The 18196-nt window shown below is 44.9% G+C and overlaps 1 protein-coding gene across 5 annotated transcripts in view; it reads left to right on the plus strand.

Annotated features, from left to right (window-relative positions):
- The window catches only part of HIVEP3 (HIVEP zinc finger 3), a 561080-nt gene that overhangs the window by 116531 nt on the left and 426353 nt on the right, over nucleotides 1–18196 (plus strand). For 4 of the 5 annotated variants that reach the window (XM_044945171.2, XM_006050940.4, XM_044945170.2 and 1 more), the window contains one exon: nucleotides 2753–2864. The gene's annotated coding sequence lies outside the window, so the exon portion shown is untranslated. Of the gene's footprint in view, nucleotides 1–1196; nucleotides 2865–18196 lie in introns of those variants that run through there. The other variant, XM_025289479.3, reaches the window with a different exon arrangement.

An 18196-nucleotide genomic window follows, 5' to 3' on the forward strand; every position in this document is an offset into this window, starting at 1 on the left:
GGGTCCCAGCACTGCCACTATTGTTTCAGTCATGTACATATGGGGTTTGGTTTTGTTTTGTTTTTGGAGAGAAGGAGGGAGTAAATGTCTGAGCCCAATTTTCTCTCCCCCAAACCCAAAACTCCAGAGTAGAAACAGCCGACACGAGTGAAGCATCACATGCATGGCTTAATGGAATAACCTTTGAACTACATCAGCTCTGGGAGGCTTGTCTCTGAAGTCTAAAGAACAAAGCAGCATAATTAAAGGTTTGAGAAACAACTTTTACACCACAGTCCAGAGAGATGGGGTTTAATTTAGCCAGGAGAACACAGTGAGGTGAGACTGAAATGGTGAGTCACACTGAACCTGCTAAAGATACAGCCGGAGAGACTATGCTTCAGTTACAGTCAAAATGACTCAGGTTGGTCACTACAAAGACCAGTTAACTCTGAAACACTTGTGCGGCATCACAAAGCATTGGGTAGCCAAGTTAGGAAGCCTCTTTTTCTGGTGAGTTTTCCTGGAGGGCTAAGAGCTGTTCTATTTAAGGGAAGAGGATGGACAAAATTGTCTTCCGGTTTCCCTTGGGATATTATGGTTATGATACCTTAGTGCATATGATATTAGATGTGGGATAAAGAGCAGCAACAGATAAACTGCCGAGGATAAACAATCTTGTTTTCACCAAGCCTTACTGATAAGTTTTCTTTTTCAGTGTGAGGAGAGAGAGTTTTTTATCAGGAACACTTTCTCTAAATTTTTAAAACCGAATGGAGACATCTTCCTGCTGGGAAGAACAGGAATTTCAGTGGCTCCCTTCCTCCCTGCAGTTGGAGGCAGTTCAGTTCCTAGCTTGGCTGGAGAGACTGGATCCACATCTCCTGGAGGTCCCCTCCCCCAGGGGGGTGTAGGGAGACCAGCAGGGAGGAGAGGGCCTGAGGCAGACCAGGGAGAAGAGTGACAAGCTCCCGGTGGGAGGTCTTCACCTTGTCACGGAGCCTCCTGGGCTCAGGTCTGGGGTGGCCGCGGGAGAGTCAGTTCCAAGCTGTGTGGCTGTTGACATTTCCGGCTGCGGGTGCCCAGCCAATCAGTGAAAGGCCCAGCTAGCTTGGGTGATGACACATGAAATATGATAATTTTCTGCTAAAGAGCCCTGGAAGCTGGGAGAGAAGGGAGGGTGTGTGTGTGTGTGTGTGTGTGTGTGTGTGTGTGAGTGACTGGGAGCGGGCAGTGCAGGCAGTGGCTGTGATGAGGTGAGAGGGTGGCAGTGCATTGGTTTTAGTGCTTTGCCCAGGGAGGGTGGGCTCTGAGGCCAGGGCCAGAGGGACTGGCCAGGAGTGGCTGTGGGAACATCAGGGTGGCTTTTCAGGTAAGCTACTAGTGTTGTTGCTGCTGGGCGGGAACCAAGGGACCAACAGCCAGCACCATTCTGAAGCCCTGGGGTTCTTGGGGTGAAAAAGAAACTGTAAAAGGCATTTTCATTCCTTCCAAACATATATGAGGTGGGGAGTTTTGGTTTCTTCTCAGTGCTGCTTCTTTAAAAGCCAAAGCAAAACTGGACTAATAAACACCACCTGGGTGGCTAAAGTACTTAATTAAAAAAAAAAAAATTAGGGCAGGGTGGGGGTTGTTTATCCTCAATCCCCAGCACCCATTTTTCTATCTTCATCTTAATCTAGCCCTGGTGAAAAAAAAAAAAAAAAAGAAACAAAAACCCAACAACCAAACAAAACCCTCTTGTTAACAAAATCTTGAAGAAGAAGGACCTACGTCTGGATCTTAGAGATGGTGAAGGTTCAGGTTGTGGTTCTGATTTCAGATTCTGGTTGGAAAAAAAAATGTGTGTTGGAACAAGATCTGGTTCTAGATTACATTATAAGTAGTGCTAGAGGATTCTTTAATTTGAGGACGTGGCAGTGCCCTGTGGTTAATTTTGAGCTGGCAGGCCCCCCCCCCCACTTCCTTCAGCTGCCCTGCCAGGCTTCCTGGTCCTTTCCCAGCAGGTAGGGGCTTCTGAGGGGTGGCACTCATGCTGACAAGTGTCCCTGGAACTGTCTCACCCCATGAACATGTGTGTTCCGAAGTGAAGGATGGTAGTGTTTACATAACATGCTGATTAGTCACTGAGGAACTCGTCACTGCAACAACTATGTGTCTAGTTTTATGGCTTGCCTTTGCTAGTTCTCTGTGTGTGTATATATATGTTTGTATGTTTGTAAAAAGGCACCGATGAATGGAATCATTATCTCTGCGTGCAAGCCTGCCCTGTGGCTTTAGGCATGGGACTGGCTTCCTGCTCTTGGAGTGACAGCTATTCAGAAGTGATAATTGGTGTACTGTATCTTTAAAAGGTTAAAACCCCTTTCAAAAAAGGTCTGAACTCATAGTGGAAAAGACAGGGTAGGCAGGGGTTGGCTCTGGATTCAGAAAACAGCTGCTGATTAGATGCCATGTCTCCGGGCTGCGTTTATTCTGTGTTTTTCAGCAGCAGGAATTCAAGAGGGATGCTGCTGTTTGGGTTTCTGATCGTGATTTATATTTATTCAGAGGAATAACAGAGGGTGGATCTGTTCCCGGCGCGAGCATGCTCACAACCAGCCGACTCTCCCATTATCCAACTGCCTAGTTTGGTGCTTCAATGTACATGTATATTTCGTGTGCATATGTGTGTATACAAACACGCATGCATGCCTGGATGGACATATGTGTGCACAGCTTATTTTTTAAGGACAGTTCTTTCAATAAGGTCTTTACCCCTTACTTGAAACAGGTGTTCAGGAAAAAAATGCACAAAATCCTGACTGACCGGAATAATTCATGAAGAAGGGGCTGGATCCGTGGGTCAGAGAACACAGGACCAGTGTGCCATCCCAAGGCCGAAGGTAGGGGACTCTGGATTTTTATTCGGCTGATGGTTGCCTCGCATTTTATTTATTGTTTTTTTGCCGGCGGCCGCCACGGGCAAGTGAAATAACGAGCTGCGATTCCATGTTGTCGTGGCCCTTCTTGGGCGAGGTGTCCGCGGGCAGAGGCGCGGGGAACGACCGGGTGGGCGGCCGCGGGGCCTGCGTTGCCCTCGGTGGGCTGAGCGGGCTGCCCGGTCGGGTGCCGGGGGAGCGGCGGGAGCCTCAAGTGACCCCCGCGCGTCAATCACGGCGGCGGCGGCGGCTGTAACCCTGTGCGCGCCGAGCGCTCGCAGCTCCTGGCGGCCGGGCTGCACCCGCGCACTGGCGGCCGGCTCTGCTTTGAACCTCAGTGGTCCGGCGGATGCCTAGTCCACCGCAGAACCTGCAGTTTCTTCAGCTGCCCTGGCTGCGGCTCCAGGATTGTTCAGCAACCCCCAACCCCCAGCCCCCCGCGAGCCCTCTCTGTCGCCGAAAATGAAATCCGGAGGATGCTAGGTGCCCAGGCAGATGGGAGATCTCCAGCTCCCTGAAATCCTAGCGCCCCTCTGCAAATGTTCCCAAAGCAAAATCACAACCTCGTGCCCACCCCAAGAAAACCAAAGCAAACCCAAAGTCTTCCTCTCTTGGGGAGTCTTGCCTTACCGCTAGCAAAGCAAGTACCCCCTCTTCCAGTTGTGTCCCACATTTTACCATCCTTCAAAATTAGAAACACCGCTGGTGCTAAGTGGCTTTCGCTGAGACGGTAGGAGCTGCTGGAGGACTCTTTTCCTGAGCGTGTCAGACAACCTGAACTCGCAGAGACTTGGACGAAAGTCCTGGCGAGGCGCTGGGGGCCAGGCTAAGGTTTGGTTGATTAACGGCCAGGCTTTGGTTGATCGCGGCTTTTTTGGTTCATGTTGCAGGTTCGCAGGTCTGGATGATTTCTTTGGCTCGGCCCGCCCTTGAACTTTGGGGGTCTAGGGTGCAGGCAGGAGGGTCTTCGGGGTCTGGCTGCTGGGTGAGCGGCTGCTTGGCGCTCTTCCTGCTATACACCTCAAGTTTCGGGCCACCATTGGAATTGTAACCTCAGCAGTCGGCTGCTCGCCACCCCCCAGCCGAGTCTGGTGCTTCGGTTGTGGTTGTGTTAAAACTTACTTGCTTTCAGGCTGTCGGGGGAGGGGAAAAGGGGCGCCTGCGGTGTGCGCTAAACTGATCTCCACCTAAGCGGTTCTCCAGCTCTTGTTTGCATGATTATGTAATTTCAACTAATGATCAGACCGTGCGCCCCAGCAGCTCCCACCATCTCCTGGTCCTCCCCCAGACTGAAGAAGTTGGGTCCTATGTTTAAGATGCTTTTATGTAACTGTATGTATTAGGGGGCAGGGAGAGTGTGGGAAAGAGAGAGAATGATATGAGCAATTTATGTGTGAGGAACGGGGGTGGGGTGGGAGGCAGAAATCACGTGTCCATTGGGATGAGCTTGGAATTGGGCTTTGGGTTGGTGTTGATCTAAAGATCCTCCCACATCCCTTTTGGCCAGTCATTGCTTGTCTGGACTTTCATGTGGTCATTTCACCCCTGCCTGAACCCTGGAGAAGGTTGACCGTCATCCCTGCAAGAACCCTGAGTGACTAGCTCGATGCACAACTGGAATCCTGAATCCAGGGTGACCACCAGGTTCATTTGTTTTAGGTCCTGGCTGTTCCTCGTGCTTCCTGCTAAGGGAAAGAGTTTCTGCCACACTTAGAGTTTCAGTTTTGCTCTAGGGTTGGGCCACATGGTGTGGCTGAATAGCAGAACCCAGATGCTGGCTGAGCTCCTTGACATATGCTCTTTAAAGTTCTGATAACTTGCAGACGCTGGAGGCCCTGTACATTCTTGCATTAAATACTGTGGGATTATTATTACTTTTTGCAAGGTAGGAGAACAACTGTTTCACGGAGATATCTGCAGGCAGAGGAGGAAAGGTGGGTATGACACTTAGCTCTCTTTCCTTCTGTCTGTTTAGCTAAGGCACTCACAGGACACAGAACTATTGCAAGTTCTTATCACACCCCTTAGTGCCTCAGCCTAGGGCTCCTGGGCAGACATTAATTTAATGGGAAGTCTGGCCCCTTCAGGGGCTTCCCAGGTGGCACAGTTGGTAAAGAATCTACCTGCCAATGCAGGATTCTCGGGTTTGATCCCTGAGTTGGGAAGATTCCTTTGGAGGAAGAAGGAAAAGGAAAAGGCAACCCACTCCAGTATCCTTGCCTGGGAAATTCTATGTACAGAGGAACAAGGCACGACATGATTGAGCGTGTGCGCGCGTGTGCACACACACACACACACACACACACACACACACACGGACTGGCCTCTTCGGCCTCAGATGGTTTTACTGTCCTCAGCACCCGCCGTATCTGCTCTGAGGGCCGATGACTAAGGGTGTGCACTTGGCAGTGGGTGATGTGCCCACGGGCGCTGCTACTGCACTGTTTCACCCACTGTCTCAGTGGCAGCCACCCTCCTTAGAGTGGAGAAGCATGTGCTGCCTTTGGGCTCTTGCCAAGTGAGCCATTGAGGCACTCAATGTGTGAAAAATACCGGCAAGCAGAAGATGCATTTAGTCTGAAATCCTGGCAGATTCCAGACCTCGACTTGATGGAAGATAATGTTAAGAAAGCTGTGTGACAACTGGATAGCTTTTAACTTGTCTCTAACTTGCTTTGTGAGCTCCCTGATGCCTTTCAGGTCCTTTTCTGCTCTCCAAGCTGCCCATCAAGGAGGCTCAGACATGCTGTTCTTCATTCTCTTTCTGGTAAAATCAAAGCATATTTATAAATCAGTAGATAAACTGGGCAAGCAGGGCAGGAAACACTGGCTATATGAATAGACAGCACTGGTATTTCAGACCAAAGTTAGACAAAGCCCTTGACCAAAGTCATTCTTCATTCTGTAAAGAGGGTGTCACCATGTTAGCCTTACCAAGTGCACCGAAATATCTTTAAAAGAAAATGAGTTGGACTAAAAAGAAACATGTCCCCTATAGTTGCTGGGTGTTAGGATGATACCATGACCATCTGGAATGCACACTGACAGAGTGTCACTTATCCAGTTGGGACCTAAGTGGTAAAGCAAGAGAGATGTCATAAGACATGAGCTCAGGTCAGGTATTATAGCCATTGGAAAATTTCATTGCAGAAAATTTCATACCCTCTTGCAGGATTCATTTACACAAAGTTCTAAGAGGCTCTGTGATTAGTTTGCAAATACACCCAGCAAATTGGACAAGATTGATAAAGTAGTGTACAAGGGTTCTAATATAGTTCTTTTGTAAAACATCACTAAGAAGTATTAGTAATGTAAGACAGAAATACTAAGCAAGTTTAAAATAAAATTTAAAAGGCACGGGAATTCAAAGCATAGAATTTAATATAAGTATTTAATGGGAGCAATTCAGTGAAATTTTATGCATTTTGATGGGTCTTCAGAACTCTGTTTTGTAGCTTAAAAACGGGTGCTTACAGTGACCTATATGCACCAAGAGGAGTTTAACTGACTTTTTGTGTGACTGGTTTCAAAAAGCATAAGAATTTGAAGTATACCCCTAATGACTTTTTTCAACATGATGCTAAAAGAAAAAAACTTCATTTATGCAGGACAACAGAATATCTGAGTTTTCTGGACAGCCAAGGACTTACTGATCAAAATTATAACTGTAATCACCCCCCTCACTGAAATTAATTGAGACCTGTATGATATTTTGCTGAAATTTGGCAAGAAACTATTATGCTAGAATTAGTAGTGCTTATGTTCTCACATTTGATGTTGTAGAAAATTCTAAGGAGGAGGCATGGGAGCCTCAGCCTGTCTTGTTGTGACCACAGACACACTTAGAACTTTCCAACTTGGCAACTTTAATGCTGGAAATAATTGGAAGAGACTGGATAGTGGAAAAGATGAAGTAGGAGAGGTGTGTGTTTCTTATGTCAATGTAGGGAGTGTGGACTCCCCACCACCAGTGTGCTGTTAAAAAAGTTCAAGGTGTCATGACAGCACCCTCATGTTAAACTGTGGTGTTGGCTCAATTCAGACATGGTGCTCAAAACTGGAAGGATGTGTGAGTTACACAAGCAGTGTAAGCTTTGTCTAACCCTCTGCCAATTTGCTTAGTTACAGTGTCTTCCAAGACAAAGGCAACAGGAAAAACAAAAGTAGAAGAAAATGAATGCTGACACTTTTTAAAGAGTACTGTTTTTTAAGTTTAATGCATATGTTGAAAAATGTGAAGACCCTAATTAAAAGGAGCAGAAGAGTCTCTCTTGGTTTCTAGACACACGGAAATTCATCATTTTGGTAAATTATTTGAAAAAAGTTTTGAACTTGTTAAAAGAAATTGTCAGTAACAGGCCTTTGAATATAATCAGAAATGTTCAGAACTAGCCAAAGTTTCTATGTATATAAGCAAAAGGATACTGATGTAGTAAGATGGATAAAACACTATTCTCTGAAATTCCTAGGGGCTTGAAAGGCAGAGGAGGTAGGAGCTGGTTGTGGTTGGTGGTCGTGGGGTAACTGAATCACTCTCTCCAAGGGGCTGCCCACTTGGGAGGATCACATCTGGGAACTGGGCTTGGGCTATTGATCTGGTCTGTCCGTGAAAAACATGCATGCATGAGAGATGTGATTCCTCTCTTTGTTACTTTTAAAACATACTAGGTGTGACTGGTCACCATCTGAAAAAAAAAAGAAGGGTGGAGCTTTACATCTAGATGTTCAGTGGAGGTGAACTGAGAATGCATCTTATTATTATTTTTTTTAATTTTATTTTTAAACTTTACATAATTGTATTAGTTTTGTTAGATTCAAGTAGCGAAGCCAGGGAAAAGCATACAGAAGTCAATCTCAAGAATCTTGGAGCTCTCTGGATGTCCATGGGTACTTGAATTGGAGGTCAGGGCCAACATTTAAAAAAAAATGAGTACTATACATGACTGGGATCCAAAGAAAAATTGTAAACAAAAAATAGAGATGGAAAAAAAGAAAAACAGTGTTATAAATACATGGGATGCTCTGCTGAGCCTCTGTTACCAAACTTGGTCTGTTCAGGACTTGCAGGCTCAGTGTTAGATGCTGAAGCTCTCTTTAAATCAGAGGAGCCCTGATAAAAATGAACCAACAATTTTATTAGAAGAAGAATTCTGAAAACCTCCTCAGTCAAGATTCTACATGGTAGACTCTTGACATTCTTGATGGATGCACCTCAGACCCTTTTCAAATTCCCAAATTTGCAAATGCAGAAAAATTTGCATAGGCTCTTGACTTCCTTCTGAATCAGGTTTCTGTCCAGAGAGGAGAGGTTCCCATAATTATTCACAGCCCTCCAATGATTTGCCTTTTCAACTTGACTCAAGGAAGTAATTTCCCATCCAGGGAGTTTCTGTTTCCCTGGCGGTGTGTTGGGAAGGGGAGCTTTGATAAGACTCCCTCTCTGACTGAGTGTCTTGCTCGTGTGCTGTGTAGTTTTGTTACACAGTTCACGTCTGTACTTTAGGAAAGAGAGAGTTGCCCTGTGGTGTGCTCTTAGGAGTGGCTCACAAATAACTGAAAATAGCGAATGGTGAGTTTACAGATGCCAAGCAGCTGTTGGAGTTGCTAAAAAATCACACATGTCTGCAACCTCCCAAACATACTCTTTGGCCCTCGATATAGATTTAATACACTCTTAGAAACTTCCCCTGACTGTCAGCGTATTTCATGAGGAGAACTGGGGCATCACACGGCTGAAGCGTATGGTAAAAGACAAAATGAGAACATCACCATTTGAAATCTAAGCAAGAGAGACAGAATGTAGTCATTTGCACCGTGCCCTCATTTGAAAGATTTCAAAATTTGAGAAGATTCCAGATTAAAAAAAAACAACAAAACTCACTATGCTTATGATTATATTAAATAAAAGAGCCAGAGCAGAATGTACTCTGGAGGTTGGACTTTGCTGCTTCTCATTGGAGGGATTCTTACAAGAATGTTTGTGGAGTGATTTGCGGAGAAGCTCATAGAATTTTAAGTAGATTTAAGAGTTCCACCAATTACAATTACAATTGAGGAGATCATTTTTGCCAAGCCCCTAGAAGAGTTATGGTAGGAACCATAGAGATATGATATGAGAGTTTCTTATTAAATTTTTCCTAATGAATTCCTTTTAAATGATTTTAATGACATAACCACTGGATACAAAAGAACACTTGTATACTATATATAAAGAATAATCATTCTTTATATTATATTAGGACCAACACTCATGTCCTTGCCAGTCAATTTAAGAAAAAAAAAGACAGTTACTTTTACATTGGAAGAATGGTACCTCTCTCCATCCCATCCTACTTCTCCCTTTTAGGGATAGCCATTTTTCTGGACACGTTTGTATCCTTTCCCCATGCTTTTCTTTATTGTCTCACCCTTTATATTTGCATCTCTAGACCACAGCTTTAGTTGTACTTGTTTTTGAACATTGCATCAGTGGAATCATACTGTTTATATACTTGTGTTCCTAGTTAGCCATGCATACCAGAGGCTGCGCTGGGTGACAAACAACAGAAATACTGAAATATTTCCATGTTAGTTGGTGGTGAATTGCTGCTTACCTGAGTACTCCCATGAGACTTCAAGTCCCTTTACCTTCCTAAAGGGATTACACCTGGCACAGCAGTGGGTGTTCGTCATCTCTGATATTATGTTTGGAGTCCCTTTTGACTATCAATCCCTGTGCCAACTAGTTGTTAAATATTTCACTCCTCAGTTCAGTTCAGTTGCTCAGTCGTGTCTGACTCTTTGTGACCCCATGAATCACAGCACGCCAGGCCTCCCTGTCCATCACCAACTCCCGGAGTTTACCCAAACTCACGTCCATCGAGTCAGTGATGCCATCCAGCCATCTCATCCTCTGTCATCCCTTCTCCTCCTGCCCCCAATCCCTCCCAGCATCAGAGTCTTTTCCAATGAGTGAACTCTTCGCATGAGGTGGCCAAAGTACTGGAGTTTCAGCTTCAGCATCAGTCCTTCCAATGAACACCCAGGACTGATCTCCTTTAGGATGGACTGGTTGGATCTCCTGGCAGTCCAAGGGACTCTCAAGAGTCTTCTCCAACACCACAGTTCAAAAGCATCAATTCTAATGCGCTCAGCTTTCTTCACAGTCCAACTCTCACATCCATACATGACCACAGGAAAAACCATAGCCTTGACTAGACGGACCTTTGTTGGCAAAGTAATTTCACTCCTAGATTTCTCCATATTGTTGAGTATAGCTCATTTGTTCATTTTGCTGAACTGTATAGTTCAGCATGGAATGAGTATAGTATGGTATATGTATCTATTCTGTTATCAATAAACATGAATTATTATTATTTCCAGTTTTTTGCTGCTGTAAATGGTACTGCTCTGAACTTCCCCCAGTGAGCATATGTATAAGTTGACTTAGGGAGTATACACAGGAGTAGAATTACTAGTCTCAATTATGGACATCTTCAAAGCTTCCAGAATAATTGAAAATTAATTTCCATCACATTATGTGAATCTTACCTTGATAAAAAAATTTCTTAGCAGTTTCTCAGCTTGTGAGTCATTTTAAAAGATGTTTTCTCTCCAGTATTCAGTTTTCTTAGTTGTTTTCAGTAGAGTTGCCTGTATACTTGACCCACCATAGCACTGAAAATAAAAGTCTACAGAGTTTTTTCAAATACCACAGTAAACCTTAACTCTTGTTAATTATGAAAGGCAATGCTGAGTCTTTTTACAGGATGTATATATTTACACATGTCGATCCCCTGAAGAAGAGAATGGCAACCCATTCCAGTATTCTTGCCTGGAGAATCCCATGAACAGAGGAGTCTGGTGGGCTACAGTCCATGGGTTCACAAAGAGTCAGACATGACTGAGTGACTAATACTTTATTCAGTTCAGTTCAGTTGCTCAGTCGTGTCCAACTCTTTGTGACCCCGTGAATCGCAGAACACCAGGACTCCCTGTCCATCACCAACTCCCAGAGTTCATTCAGACTCACGTCCATGAAGTCAGTGATGCAATCCAGCCATCTCATCTTCTGTCGTCCCCTTCTCCTCCTGCCCCCAATCCCTCCCAGCATCAGAGTCTTTTCCAATGAGTCAACTCTTCGCATGAGGTGGCCAAAGTACTGGAGTTTCAGCTTCAGCATCATTCCTTCCAAAGAAATCCCAGGGCTGATCTCCTTCAGAATGGACTGGTTGGATCTCCTTGCAGTCCAAGGGACTCTCAAGAGTCTTCTCCAACACCACAGTTCAAAAGCATCAATTCTTCTGTGCTCAGCTTTCTTCACAGTCCAACTCTCACATCCATACATGACCACAGGAAAAACCATAGCCTTGACTAGATAGACCTTTGTTGGCAAAGTAATATCTCTGCTTTTCAATATGCTATCTAGGTTGGTCATAACTTTCCTTCCAAGGAGTGAGCATCTTTTAATTTCTTGGCTGCAATCACCATCTGCAGTGATTTTGGAGCCCCTCAAAATAAAATCAGCCACTGTTTCCAGTTTCCCCATCTATTTCCCATGAAGTGATGGGACTGGATGCCATGATCTTCGTCTTCTGAATGTTGAGCTTTAAGCTAACTTTTTCACTCTCCACTTTCATTTTCATCAAGAGGCTTTTTAGTTCCTCTTCACTTTCTGCCATAAGAGTGGTGTCATCTGCATATCTGAGGTTATTAATATTTTTCCCGCCAATCTTGATTCCAGCTTGTGCTTCTTCCAGCCCTGCGTTTCTCATGATATACTCTGCATAGAAGTTAAATAAGCAGGATGACAATATACAGCCTTGACGTACTCCTTTTCCTATTTGGAACCAGTCTGTTGTTCCATGTCCAGTTCTAACTGTTGCTTCCTGACCTGCATACAGATTTCTCAAGAGGCAGGTCAGGTGGTCTGGTATTCCCATCTCTTGAAGAATTTTCCACAGTTTATTGTGATCCACACAGTCAAAGGCTTTGGCATAGTCAATAAAGCAGAAATAGATGTTTTTCTGGAACTCTCTTGCTTTTTCGATGATCCAGCGGATGTTGGCAATGTGATCTCTGGTTCCTCTGCCTTTTCTAAAACCAGCTTGAACATCTGGAAGTTCACAGTTCACGTATTGCTGAAGCCTGGCTTGGAGAATTTTGAGCATTACTTGACTAGCATGTGAGATGAGTGCAATAGTGTGGTAGATTGAGCATTCTTTGGCATTGCCTTTCTTTGGGATTGGAATGAAAACTGACCTTTTCCAGTCCTGTGACCACTGCTGAGTGTTCCAAGTTTGCTGGCATATTGAGTGCAGCACTTTCACAGCATCATCTTTCAGGATTTGGAATAGCTCAACTGGAATTCCATCACCTCCACTAGCTTTGTTCGTAGTGATGCTTTCTAAGGCCCACTGGACTTCACATTCCAGGATGTCTGGCTCTAGGTCAGTGATCACACCATCGTGATTATCTGGGTCATGAAGATCTTTTTTGTACAGTTCTTCTGTGTATTCTTGCCACCTCTCCTTAATATCTTCTGCTTCTGTTAGGTCCATACCATTTCTGTCCTTTATCGAGCCCATCTTTGCATGAAATGTTCCCTTGGTATCTCTAGTTTTCTTGAAGAGATCTCTAGTCTTTCCCTTTCTGTTGTTTTCCTCTCTTTCTTTGCATTGATCACTTCTTATCTCTTCTTGCTATTCTTTGGAACTCTGCATTCAGATGCTTATGTCTTTCCTTTTCTCCTTTGCTTTTCACTTCTCTTCTTTTCACAGCTATTTGTAAGGCCTCCCCAGACAGCCATTTTGCTTTTTTGCATTTCTTTTCCATGGGGATGGTATTGATCCCTATCTCCTGTACAGTGTCATGAACCTCAGTCCATAGTTCATCAGGCACTCTATCTATCAGATCTAGTCCCTTAAATCTATTTCTCACTTCCACTGTATAATCATAAGGGATTTGATTTAGGTCATACCTGAATGGTCTAGTGGTTTCCCCTACTTTCTTCAATTTCAGTCTGAAGTTGGCAATAAGGAGTTCATGGTCTGAGCCACAGTCAGCTCCGGGTCTTGTTTTTGCTGACTGTATAGAGCTTCTCCATCTTTGGCTGCAAAGAATATAATCAATCTGATTTTGGTGTTGACCATCTGGTGATGTCCACGTGTAGAGTCTTGTGTTGTCGGAAGAGGGTGTTTGCTATGACCAGTGCATTTTCTTGGCAAAACTCTATTAGTCTTTGCCCTGCTTCATTCCGTATTCCAAGGCCAAATTTGCCTGTTACTCCAGGTGTTTCTTGACTTCCTTCTTTTGCATTCCGGTCCTCTATAATGAAAAGGACATCTTTTTTGGGTGTTAATTCTAAAAGGTCTTGTAGGTCTTCATAGAACCGTTCAACTTCAGCTTCTTCAGCGTTTTTGGTTGGGGCATAAACTTGGATTACTGTGATATTGAACGGTTTGCCTTGGAAATGAGCAGAGATCATTCTGTCATTTTTGAGATTGCATCCAAGTACTGCATTTTGGACTCTTTTGTTGACCGTGATGGCTACTCCATTTCTTCTGAGGGATTCCTGCCCGCAATAGTGGATATAATGGTTATCTGAGTTAAATTTCACCCATTCCAGTCCATTTTAGTTCGCTGATTCCTAGAATGTCGATGTTCACTCTTGCCATCTCTTGTTTGACCACTTCCAGTTTGCCTTGATTCATGGACCTGACATTCCAGGTTCCTATGCAATATTACTCTTTACAGCATTGGACCTTGCTTCTATCACCAGTCACATCCACAGCTGGGTATTGTTTTTGCTTTGGCTCCATCCCTTCATTCTTTCTGGAGTTATTTCTCCACTGATCTCCAGTAGCATATTGGGCACCTACTGACCTGGGGAGTTCCTCTTTCAGTATCCTATCATTTTGCCTTTTCATACTGTTCATGGGGTTCTCAAGGCAAGAATACTGAAGTGGTTTGCCATTCCCTTCTCCAGTGGACCACATTCTGGCAGATCTCTCCACCATGATTTATTCAGTTTATTCCATGATTCATTCCATAGATTAGGATGGTGTGCTCTTAGTAGTATAATGTAGACAGGTTTCTTCCAGGTTTCTTTTTTCTAAGATAGAAGATGAGTTGGTGCTAGTGGACTGAGTGTGAATATTCTAAACCTGCCAGTAAGAGCCTGGCAAAGTGGAAATGAGTGATATTGAAGAGATGACAGACAGTTTAGCCTTGTAAATGCAGAAACACATCAGCTACTAGGGAATTTGTTCTTTCTTGGTAACCTGGGGGAGCTGATGGGTTTTTGGTTGCTTTCCAGTTCCACGCCTTGACAGTCCTGTTTCGATAGAACAGTTCCCTGAGATCCAGTTCTGTTCCAAACGTAGAACAGAGTGAATTCGGGTTAGAGACTGCCTCTGCCTTCTTTCATTTACTGAGAACTAGGTGCCTAGAATCACTCACGTCTTCTCCCCTGGATGCCTGTTTGTGTGTGTGTGTGTGTTTTCCCCATGTCTTGGGCTGGAGTTTCTACCTTCATGCCACCCTTATCTCTTTACTTTTAGCTTGTTGTTGAATGATAGGTTTCACCACCTGGAGACCAACTCTCTTTGGGGAAAAATAAAAGTGCTGTCATCTTGTTCTCTAAGACCGGCTCGCTCCATTTCCAGCAAAAGGCTCAGATGGCAGCTGGCATGCCCTGCCCCTCCCCTGCCCGTGTGGCTGGTTGTGCTTCGCTGAACTCAACTTTCAGGCCTTTTGGCCAAAGGCTTTCATAGCTCTCCTCTGCTGTGAGGGGTTCGTCCCAGAGAGTCCTGACGGATGACTGCGATGTGATTTACCCCAGGCTGGTGGGCCCTGCTTCTCACTTCCTGGTGTGACTTCTGAGCAAAGAACCTTCAGGTTGTCACTGTCCCCTTCCCTTCCTGTGAGGCTGCTGGTGGCGGGGCACAGCAGATGGACATTCCGGCTGCCTCGAGCCTCCTGCAGGCCCAGGGGAGGAACCCATGCCAGTCTCGTGTTCTGTTCCCACGCCCGCTGCCTCCTCCCCTCTCGATGTCTCTGGTCCTTTCTCATCCAGCCTGGGGAAGGGGCACCCTGATGTGGTGCTGTCTTACTTAGGTAGCCAGGTGAGAACGGGGTGGGGGCAGGTTTCCTCTTCTACCTCCATCCTTTTCAGGGTTTTGGATGCTAAGAGCTCATCTTGTTGCCACTTCAGAGCAGTATGACCCTCTCCACTGCCCTTTCTCCCATGCTGTAGCCCCTCAGCCCCGCCCCCAGTCCTGAATGTTCTGGAGAGAACAATTCAAGGGTGAGTGAACATTTTTTCTTGGACAGAGACAAATGACCTCCCTCCCTCCCCAGGCCAAGTGAATCTTGGAAAGGTGTTTCCTCTTTTTCATCTAATATATGCACAGTTTCTACCTGGGAGGCCAAAGTCACAGAGGAGCCCAAGGAGAGACTCGTGGGCTTGCCAGCCTTCTCTGTGGGTCACTGGCCAGTCTTGCTGAACATCTGCCCCTCTGAGGTCAGCTGCGAATCAGTCTGCCTGGGTGTCTGATCACTTCCACTAATTTGTAATGGCAGCGCTGGGAATGCCCAGAACTCAGCAGCCTGCCATGATGCTTGGCTTGGAAAGGGCTTTAGAGAGTAGGCTTTCAGGAGAGAGAGAAAGGAAGGAAAGGAGAAAGGATGGAAGGAAGGAAGGAAGGATGGAGAGAAGAAAGGAAGGAGAGAGGGAGGGGGGAAGGAAGGAGAGAGGGAGTGGGAAGAGGATGGAAGAAAGAAGGAAGGGAGAAGGGAGGAAGGAGGGAAGAGAGGAAAGAAAGAAAGAAGCGAAGGAAACAGAACATATACACTGTCACTCCGAGCACCTCAGAGGGGGCTGTATCACATCAGATCTCTTTTTTGAGTATAATATACAAATAATAAAATTCGCTCTCTTATGTGTCCAATTCAATGAGTTTTGAAAAATGTCTTAACACCCATGTAGCCACATCACAGTTAACATATAGAAGATTTTCCTCATCTCCCCAAAGTTCTCTTGGACCCTTTCATTCATTTCTTCCCCCCTACTCTCTTCCATTGGCAAGCACGGATCTGTTTCCTGAAACTGGAATTTGCCTTTTCTAGGACTCCATATCTGGAGATGGGAATGGCAACCCACTCCAGTATTCTTGCCTGGAAAATGCCATGGACAGAGGAGCCTGGTGGCTACAGTCCATGGGGTCACAATGAATTGGATACTATTGACTGATTAACACACACAGAACTCCATATAGATGGCATCATAAAATAAAGCCTTTTTCTTGCTCTTGATTTTGTTCCCTATATGGAATCATAAAATAAAGCCCCTCCCCCCCCTTTTTTTTAATTTTGATTTTGTTCCCTAAGCCCAAGGCTTTGAGATCATTCCTGATGGGAGCATTAGCTATTCATCTTCTGTGTGGCCAAGCAATGCTCTGTTGTATGGATGTACTGTAAATTGTTGATCCATTCATCTCTCGGTAGAAACTCAAGTTGCTTCCAAATTTTTGGCTACAGTAAAAAGAATTGCTGCAAACAATCACATAAGATCTTTTTGTGTACATATATTTTCATTTCTCTTGGGTGAATCAAGTTTCTTTTCTTCTTTATCTCTCCAGCAATTGGAAGGTTCATTTTATCTGCCTTTGTGACTGTCAGGCTGTCACCAGGTGGCTCCTTCCATTTTCTTTCTTATGTTCAGTTCAGATCAGATCGTCACTCAGTCGTGTCTGACTCTTTGCGACCCCATGAATCGCAGCACGCCAGGCCTCCCTGTCCATCACCAACTCCCGGAGTTCACCCAGACTCACGTCCATCGAGTCAGTGATGCCATCCAGCCATCTCATCCTCTGTCATCCCCTTCCCCTCCTGCCCTCAACCCCTCCCAGCATCAGAGTCTTTTCCAACAAGTCAACTCTTCGCATGAGGTGGCCAGAGTACTGGAGTTTCAGCTTTAGCATCATTCCTTCCAAAGAAATCCCAGGGCTGATCTCCTTCAGAATGGACTGGTTGGATCTCCTTGCAGTCCGAGGGACTCTCAAGAGTCTTCTCCAACACCACAGTTCAAAAGCATTAATTCTTCGGTGCTCAGCCTTCTTCACAGTCCAACTCTCACATCCATACATGACCACAGGAAAAACCATAGCCTTGACTAGACAGACCTTTGTTGGCAAAGTAATGTCTCTGCTTTTGAATATGCTATCTAGGTTGGTCATAACTTTCCTTCCAAGGAGTAAGCATCTTTTAATTTCATGGCTGCATTCACCATCTGCAGTGATTTTGGAGCCCCCAAAAATAAAGTCTGACACTGTTTCCACTGTTTCCCCATCTATTTCCCATGAAGTGATGGGACCAGATGCCATGATCTTCGTCTTCTGAATGTTGAGCTTTAAGCTAACTTTTTCACTCTCCTCTTTCACGTTTATCAAGAGGCTTTTTAGTTCCTCTTCACTTTCTGCCATAAGGGTGGTGTCATCTGCATATCTGAGGTTATTAATATTTTTCCCGCCAATCTTGATTCCAGCTTGTGCTTCTTCCAGCCCTGCGTTTCTCATGATGTACTCTGCATAGAAGTTAAATAAGCAGGGTGACAATATACAGCCTTGACGAACTTCTTTTCCTATTTGGAACCAGTCTGTTGTTCCATGTCCAGTTCTAACTGTTGCTTCCTGACCTGCATACAGATTTCTCAAGAGGCAGGTGAGGTGGTCTGGTATTCCCATCTCTTTCAGAATTTTCCACAGTTTATTGTGATCCACACAGTCAAAGGCTTTGGTATAGTCAATAAAGCAGAAATAGATGTTTTTCTGGAACTCTCTTGCTTTTTCGATGATCCAGCGGATGTTGGCAATTTGATCTCTGGTTCCTCTGCCTTTTCTAAAACCAGCTTGAACATCTGCAAGTTCACGGTTCACGGATTGCTGAAGCCTGGCTTGGAGAATTTTGAGCATTACTTTACTAGCGTGTGAGATGAGTGCATTTGTGCGGTCGTTTGAGCATTCTTTCTTATGAGTGAGCATTAAATAGTGGGATTTTGGACACCATCACCTTTGCTCATCCTTAGTATATCCTGTAGACGTGTTATTCTAATTGTCTGTTGACGCCCTTACTAGCCTAGAGACAATGTGGCATAGGATCTGAGAGCACAGGCTTTGGAGCCAGGCTGCCAGGTTCATAGTCCAGGGTTTATATTTTACTCTGTCACAGGTTAGCTCTATGACCGTGGACACATTACTTAACCTCTACATGCCTCAGTTTCCTCATCTGCAAAGTGAGACAATCAGAGTACTTATTGA

Source organism: Bubalus bubalis, chromosome 6 (genome assembly GCF_019923935.1).
Source record: "Bubalus bubalis isolate 160015118507 breed Murrah chromosome 6, NDDB_SH_1, whole genome shotgun sequence".
Lineage (NCBI taxonomy): Eukaryota > Metazoa > Chordata > Mammalia > Artiodactyla > Bovidae > Bubalus > Bubalus bubalis.